Here is a 6,915-nt window from a genome sequence, read left to right as displayed (position 1 = left end):
AAACGTCGACTTTGCTGCTCCTCGGATGCTGCCTTACCGACTGTGCTTTTCCAGCATCACTCTGATCTAAAATCTGGTTTCCAGCATCTGCAGTCCTCACTTTTACTTAGTTTCTTCAGTGTCGCTGGTTCCCAACTCAACAACTCCATCTCTAGCGGTTTCATGTCTGTTCCTCCATGCTGAGGAGCTGAAGAGTGAAGAAAATTAACTCACCCCATCCATCTCTGGGGTAATTGGGGACGGAAAAAGAATCTTATCACATTGAAATATATCTAGATACGACTTAATCCCTGTCTTTTATTGGGAACCATCTCTTTCATTGTAACCATGAGGAAAGACCATTTCGTTCGCCAGAATATGTCACAACGTTTGATTGTTTCTCGTCCAAGAACACTCAGATCAATAGCGCCCTTGATAAGCTCTGTTGGTCATGTTCTCAAAGAGATCTAGCAAATTGCCAAGTGCGATTTTCCTTTCAAAAATAATTTTGACTAAGTTTGGCTGTAAATATCTTTTCCGAACTTTGTGCTTTTGTTCTTTTACATTGGTGTCCAGCAGCTTCCAAATGACAGCAAAGGTATGAAAGGAGATGGAAGCCTTGAGCCCATCACGTCAGCGACAGCTTTCAGTGCGGTGACAGGACTCGTCTGTAGTCATGGCCGAGTGGTTAAGGCGATGGATTAGAAATCCATTGGGGTTTCCCCACGCAGGTTCGAATCCTGCTGACTACGTTCTGAATGCCTTCCTATTGGAGCAATTTTCGGTCAAAGTTCAGGAAACCTGCTTTGAAAACCAGGCCGGTCATTTGATGAGACTTGGGAAACTCGAGTTCTTCATCAGAAATGTTCCACATCTAAAACGTTATCCCTGTTTCTCTTTCCAGATACCCTGCTCGTCACGTCGGGTTTCAGCAGTTGTTATTGAACGTCCTGAGCGGAATTGCTGCTTTTCCTTTGATTCCTTTAATCCCAGTCCTCTGTTCACTGACTCTGATCAGTGGCAACACTTCTTCCTGCACGTCAAAGTGCTCGTTCCCCACCGCTCCCTCTCCCATCATTACAAACAATCGCAGGAAATTGCCACTTAACCGCCTTTGTTCCAAAGTGAAACTCACCAGCCTCGGGAATCTCTCCACCAAACGGGACTTCTCATGCCTGGACATGGTGCAAGCCAGAGAGTTGTGAAGAGATACTGTGAAAATATTGTCAATTGGCAGTTGGAAATATGTTTAGGAAGCAAACCATATAATCTAGGATCCAGCTTTGGAAATCTTGAGAAACTCTTTGGGAAATGGAATCAGAGGAGAATGAAGAAGTGTGAAATCTCGGACCGAGTAGAGGACGGGACATTGACTCTGATGTTCTCGGGACAGGAACTCATCTGAGACATTGAAAGAATTCTCGCTCCCGTACGTGAGGAATACAAACTTCATCTGGATTCTGGGACAATGAAAAACTCTGGAACACTCAAGACAATATCCAAATATTGACTGGGATCACTGCAGTACGACTACTATAGATGGGTCACATTTTGTCCAGTGTGGGCAGGAGGGCTTCCTGACACAGTATGTAGACAGGCCTTCAAGGGACGAAGCCACTTTAGATTTAATAGTGGGTAACGAGCCTGGCCAGGTTTTAGATTTGGAAGTAGGTGAGCACTTTGCAATGAGGAGCTTATTACGATGCAATGAGGTAGGATTTAGGAAGCGTAGAATGGTGTAGGAAACAGCAGGGGCTGAGCACATTAAAAATGTGGAGCTTATTCAAGGAAAAGCTCCTGTGTGTCCTAGATAAGTATGTACCTGTCAGACAGTGAGGAAGATATAGAACGCGTGAGCCGTGGTTTACTAAGGAAGAGGAATCCCTGGTCAAGAAGAACAAGAAGTCTTCTGTTAGGACAAAACGTGAAAACTCAGTTGGAGCGCTCGAGGGTTACAACGATGTCAGAAAAGACCTAAAAAGAGAGCTGAGAAGAGTCAGGAGGAGACATGAGAAGTTGTTGGCGGATATGATCAGCGTTAAGCTAAGGCTTTCCATTGGTTAACCTAAGGCTTTCCATAGGTATGTCAGGAATAAAAGAATGACGAGAGTTAGCTTTGGGACAGTCAAGGATAATAGTGGGAAGTTGTGTGTGGAGTCAGAGGAGATAGGGGAAGCACTACGTAAACAGTGTTCGACAGTATTTGCTACAGAAAATGAAAATGTTGGCGAGGAAGATATAGAGACAATTGCGTCTAGACTGAGAAGAGATCGAGGTTCACAAGGAAGAGTTATTAGAAATACTGCAGAGTGTGAAAATAGAGTGTGAAAAAATCCCTGCGCCGGATGGGATCTATCTGATGTTGTTTAGCAAATGCACTGCAGGAAGGTACAAATCAAGCTGATGCTCACAACGGCTCGTTTTGAGCCGCTAATTGGCAGTGAAGTGGCGGCGTCAATAACAGCTGTCACGCATCTCGTCTTATTCCACACCCTGAGCTCGAAATGACCCGAGATCTCTCGCTGAGTTTCTGCAGGGTCTTGCTTGGACGACACCATGACACTTTTTCACTGCAGTGAATCATGAAATCGCGTCGTGACTGTGAATAAAACGATGGAAACTTCCAGCAGAGGAGGAGCCGACCCTGAAGCAGGCAGCTGAGGACAAATGTTTCTCCTTTGCCAGTGAAAGGCACTGCTTCAGAAATTGGAAGCTTCCAAGTGAAGCTGTGTTGGCGATTATCTTCGCTGCTTGCTCACCTTTTTAATTCTGATTCCGTGATAATCAATCACATTACATATCGACATGCTGCCAGCGTGTGACGTTACATTTGGGCCAGTGGCGTAATGGATAACGCGTCTGACTTCGGATCAGAAGATTGTAGGTTCGAGTCCTACCTGGCTCGTGGGGGAACGTCTCACTTTAACCGTGGTCCGTGTTGACGCTCCCCAATGAAGTCCTGGTCGGGATGGCGCTTCTGCAGTTAGAACTTGTGTTTGTTCTATTGTCCATTTCAAATTTCACCTCACCACAACGGACACTTCTGTCAGTCTCGGGTGTCTCCCTCTGTGGGTGGAAATGAGCATGAGCTCCTCAAAAGAGTTACAATTCGTTGTGAAAATGTCATACTTCTGTCCCATTATTGTGCCATTTAAGAACACAGGATAACCTCATTGACACTTGCCCTGGAAACATTAGAATACACAAGACTTTGAGCCAAAGTTGGAAACTGCGACTTGAATAGATGGTTCTCTGATTAGCCGCAATGCACAATGGGCAGAATGGCCTTTTCCCACTTTGTAAATCTTCGAAGACAAGTTGAAAATAATCTGCAACGAAAATGTTCAGAAAGGGGCTTTTATTTCGACCAAATACGATAGTACCTATCGCCTTGTCTTGTTATTTACTTGTGAGGTTTCGTTACTCTAAGCACCGTGGCCCGGATCCTATTCCCGCTCACGGAACGGTTGTCTTGTTCAGCAAACATATTGGTGTACCAGTACTTCTGCGGATTTTCCGATGCAAACAGGTCATTGGTTTTGTCCAAAACATTATGAAGGTTAACATAAAACAAACAGCTGCAGTTGCTGGAAATCTGAGCCAAAAACGAAAATAGTTTGCGGAACACATCAAGCCTGGCAACAGAAACGTCGACTTTGCTGCTCCTCGGATGCTGCCTTACCGACTGTGCTTTTCCAGCATCACTCTGATCTAAAATCTGGTTTCCAGCATCTGCAGTCCTCACTTTTACTTAGTTTCTTCAGTGTCGCTGGTTCCCAACTCAACAACTCCATCTCTAGCGGTTTCATGTCTGTTCCTCCATGCTGAGGAGCTGAAGAGTGAAGAAAATTAACTCACCCCATCCATCTCTGGGGTAATTGGGGACGGAAAAAGAATCTTATCACATTGAAATATATCTAGATACGACTTAATCCCTGTCTTTTATTGGGAACCATCTCTTTCATTGTAACCATGAGGAAAGACCATTTCGTTCGCCAGAATATGTCACAACGTTTGATTGTTTCTCGTCCAAGAACACTCAGATCAATAGCGCCCTTGATAAGCTCTGTTGGTCATGTTCTCAAAGAGATCTAGCAAATTGCCAAGTGCGATTTTCCTTTCAAAAAATAATTTTGACTAAGTTTGGCTGTAAATATCTTTTCCGAACTTTGTGCTTTTGTTCTTTTACATTGGTGTCCAGCAGCTTCCAAATGACAGCAAAGGTATGAAAGGAGATGGAAGCCTTGAGCCCATCACGTCAGCGACAGCTTTCAGTGCGGTGACAGGTCTCGTCTGTAGTCATGGCCGAGTGGTTAAGGCGATGGATTAGAAATCCATTGGGGTTTCCCCACGCAGGTTCGAATCCTGCTGACTACGTTCTGAATGCCTTCCTATTGGAGCAATTTTCGGTCAAAGTTCAGGAAACCTGCTTTGAAAACCAGGCCGGTCATTTGATGAGACTTGGGAAACTCGAGTTCTTCATCAGAAATGTTCCACATCTAAAACGTTATCCCTGTTTCTCTTTCCAGATACCCTGCTCGTCACGTCGGGTTTCAGCAGTTGTTATTGAACGTCCTGAGCGGAATTGCTGCTTTTCCTTTGATTCCTTTAATCCCAGTCCTCTGTTCACTGACTCTGATCAGTGGCAACACTTCTTCCTGCACGTCAAAGTGCTCGTTCCCCACCGCTCCCTCTCCCATCATTACAAACAATCGCAGGAAATTGCCACTTAACCGCCTTTGTTCCAAAGTGAAACTCACCAGCCTCGGGAATCTCTCCACCAAACGGGACTTCTCATGCCTGGACATGGTGCAAGCCAGAGAGTTGTGAAGAGATACTGTGAAAATATTGTCAATTGGCAGTTGGAAATATGTTTAGGAAGCAAACCATATAATCTAGGATCCAGCTTTGGAAATCTTGAGAAACTCTTTGGGAAATGGAATCAGAGGAGAATGAAGAAGTGTGAAATCTCGGACCGAGTAGAGGACGGGACATTGACTCTGATGTTCTCGGGACAGGAACTCATCTGAGACATTGAAAGAATTCTCGCTCCCGTACGTGAGGAATACAAACTTCATCTGGATTCTGGGACAATGAAAAACTCTGGAACACTCAAGACAATATCCAAATATTGACTGGGATCACTGCAGTACGACTACTATAGATGGGTCACATTTTGTCCAGTGTGGGCAGGAGGGCTTCCTGACACAGTATGTAGACAGGCCTTCAAGGGACGAAGCCACTTTAGATTTAATAGTGGGTAACGAGCCTGGCCAGGTTTTAGATTTGGAAGTAGGTGAGCACTTTGCAATGAGGAGCTTATTACGATGCAATGAGGTAGGATTTAGGAAGCGTAGAATGGTGTAGGAAACAGCAGGGGCTGAGCACATTAAAAATGTGGAGCTTATTCAAGGAAAAGCTCCTGTGTGTCCTAGATAAGTATGTACCTGTCAGACAGTGAGGAAGATATAGAACGCGTGAGCCGTGGTTTACTAAGGAAGAGGAATCCCTGGTCAAGAAGAACAAGAAGTCTTCTGTTAGGACAAAACGTGAAAACTCAGTTGGAGCGCTCGAGGGTTACAACGATGTCAGAAAAGACCTAAAAAGAGAGCTGAGAAGAGTCAGGAGGAGACATGAGAAGTTGTTGGCGGATATGATCAGCGTTAAGCTAAGGCTTTCCATTGGTTAACCTAAGGCTTTCCATAGGTATGTCAGGAATAAAAGAATGACGAGAGTTAGCTTTGGGACAGTCAAGGATAATAGTGGGAAGTTGTGTGTGGAGTCAGAGGAGATAGGGGAAGCACTACGTAAACAGTGTTCGACAGTATTTGCTACAGAAAATGAAAATGTTGGCGAGGAAGATATAGAGACAATTGCGTCTAGACTGAGAAGAGATCGAGGTTCACAAGGAAGAGTTATTAGAAATACTGCAGAGTGTGAAAATAGAGTGTGAAAAAATCCCTGCGCCGGATGGGATCTATCTGATGTTGTTTAGCAAATGCACTGCAGGAAGGTACAAATCAAGCTGATGCTCACAACGGCTCGTTTTGAGCCGCTAATTGGCAGTGAAGTGGCGGCGTCAATAACAGCTGTCACGCATCTCGTCTTATTCCACACCCTGAGCTCGAAATGACCCGAGATCTCTCGCTGAGTTTCTGCAGGGTCTTGCTTGGACGACACCATGACACTTTTTCACTGCAGTGAATCATGAAATCGCGTCGTGACTGTGAATAAAACGATGGAAACTTCCAGCAGAGGAGGAGCCGACCCTGAAGCAGGCAGCTGAGGACAAATGTTTCTCCTTTGCCAGTGAAAGGCACTGCTTCAGAAATTGGAAGCTTCCAAGTGAAGCTGTGTTGGCGATTATCTTCGCTGCTTGCTCACCTTTTTAATTCTGATTCCGTGATAATCAATCACATTACATATCGACATGCTGCCAGCGTGTGACGTTACATTTGGGCCAGTGGCGTAATGGATAACGCGTCTGACTTCGGATCAGAAGATTGTAGGTTCGAGTCCTACCTGGCTCGTGGGGGAACGTCTCACTTTAACCGTGGTCCGTGTTGACGCTCCCCAATGAAGTCCTGGTCGGGATGGCGCTTCTGCAGTTAGAACTTGTGTTTGTTCTATTGTCCATTTCAAATTTCACCTCACCACAACGGACACTTCTGTCAGTCTCGGGTGTCTCCCTCTGTGGGTGGAAATGAGCATGAGCTCCTCAAAAGAGTTACAATTCGTTGTGAAAATGTCATACTTCTGTCCCATTATTGTGCCATTTAAGAACACAGGATAACCTCATTGACACTTGCCCTGGAAACATTAGAATACACAAGACTTTGAGCCAAAGTTGGAAACTGCGACTTGAATAGATGGTTCTCTGATTAGCCGCAATGCACAATGGGCAGAATGGCCTTTTCCCACTTTGTAAATCTTCGA

At 45.0% G+C, this 6,915-nt stretch overlaps 4 non-coding genes across 4 annotated transcripts; all 4 read left to right on the top strand.

Annotated features, from left to right (window-relative positions):
- The first annotated feature begins 649 nt into the window (after window positions 1-649).
- trnas-aga (transfer RNA serine (anticodon AGA)) lies at window positions 650-731 on the top strand. The gene has a single exon. It is a non-coding gene; the product is annotated as a tRNA-Ser (tRNA).
- Window positions 732-2,811: 2,080 nt separating this feature from the next.
- Window positions 2,812-2,884, top strand: trnar-ucg (transfer RNA arginine (anticodon UCG)). The gene has a single exon. It is a non-coding gene; the product is annotated as a tRNA-Arg (tRNA).
- A 1,390-nt stretch (window positions 2,885-4,274) lies between these two features.
- Window positions 4,275-4,356, top strand: trnas-aga (transfer RNA serine (anticodon AGA)). The gene has a single exon. It is a non-coding gene; the product is annotated as a tRNA-Ser (tRNA).
- A 2,080-nt stretch (window positions 4,357-6,436) lies between these two features.
- On the top strand, window positions 6,437-6,509 carry trnar-ucg (transfer RNA arginine (anticodon UCG)). Its single transcript has one exon. It is a non-coding gene; the product is annotated as a tRNA-Arg (tRNA).
- Window positions 6,510-6,915: the final 406 nt, after the last annotated feature.

Source organism: Hemiscyllium ocellatum, chromosome 46 (assembly GCF_020745735.1).
Source record: "Hemiscyllium ocellatum isolate sHemOce1 chromosome 46, sHemOce1.pat.X.cur, whole genome shotgun sequence".
In the NCBI taxonomy this organism is placed as follows: Eukaryota; Metazoa; Chordata; class Chondrichthyes; order Orectolobiformes; family Hemiscylliidae; genus Hemiscyllium; species Hemiscyllium ocellatum.
Note: the sequence above shows the minus strand (reverse complement) of the source record. Positions and strands in the feature narration are given on the sequence as shown.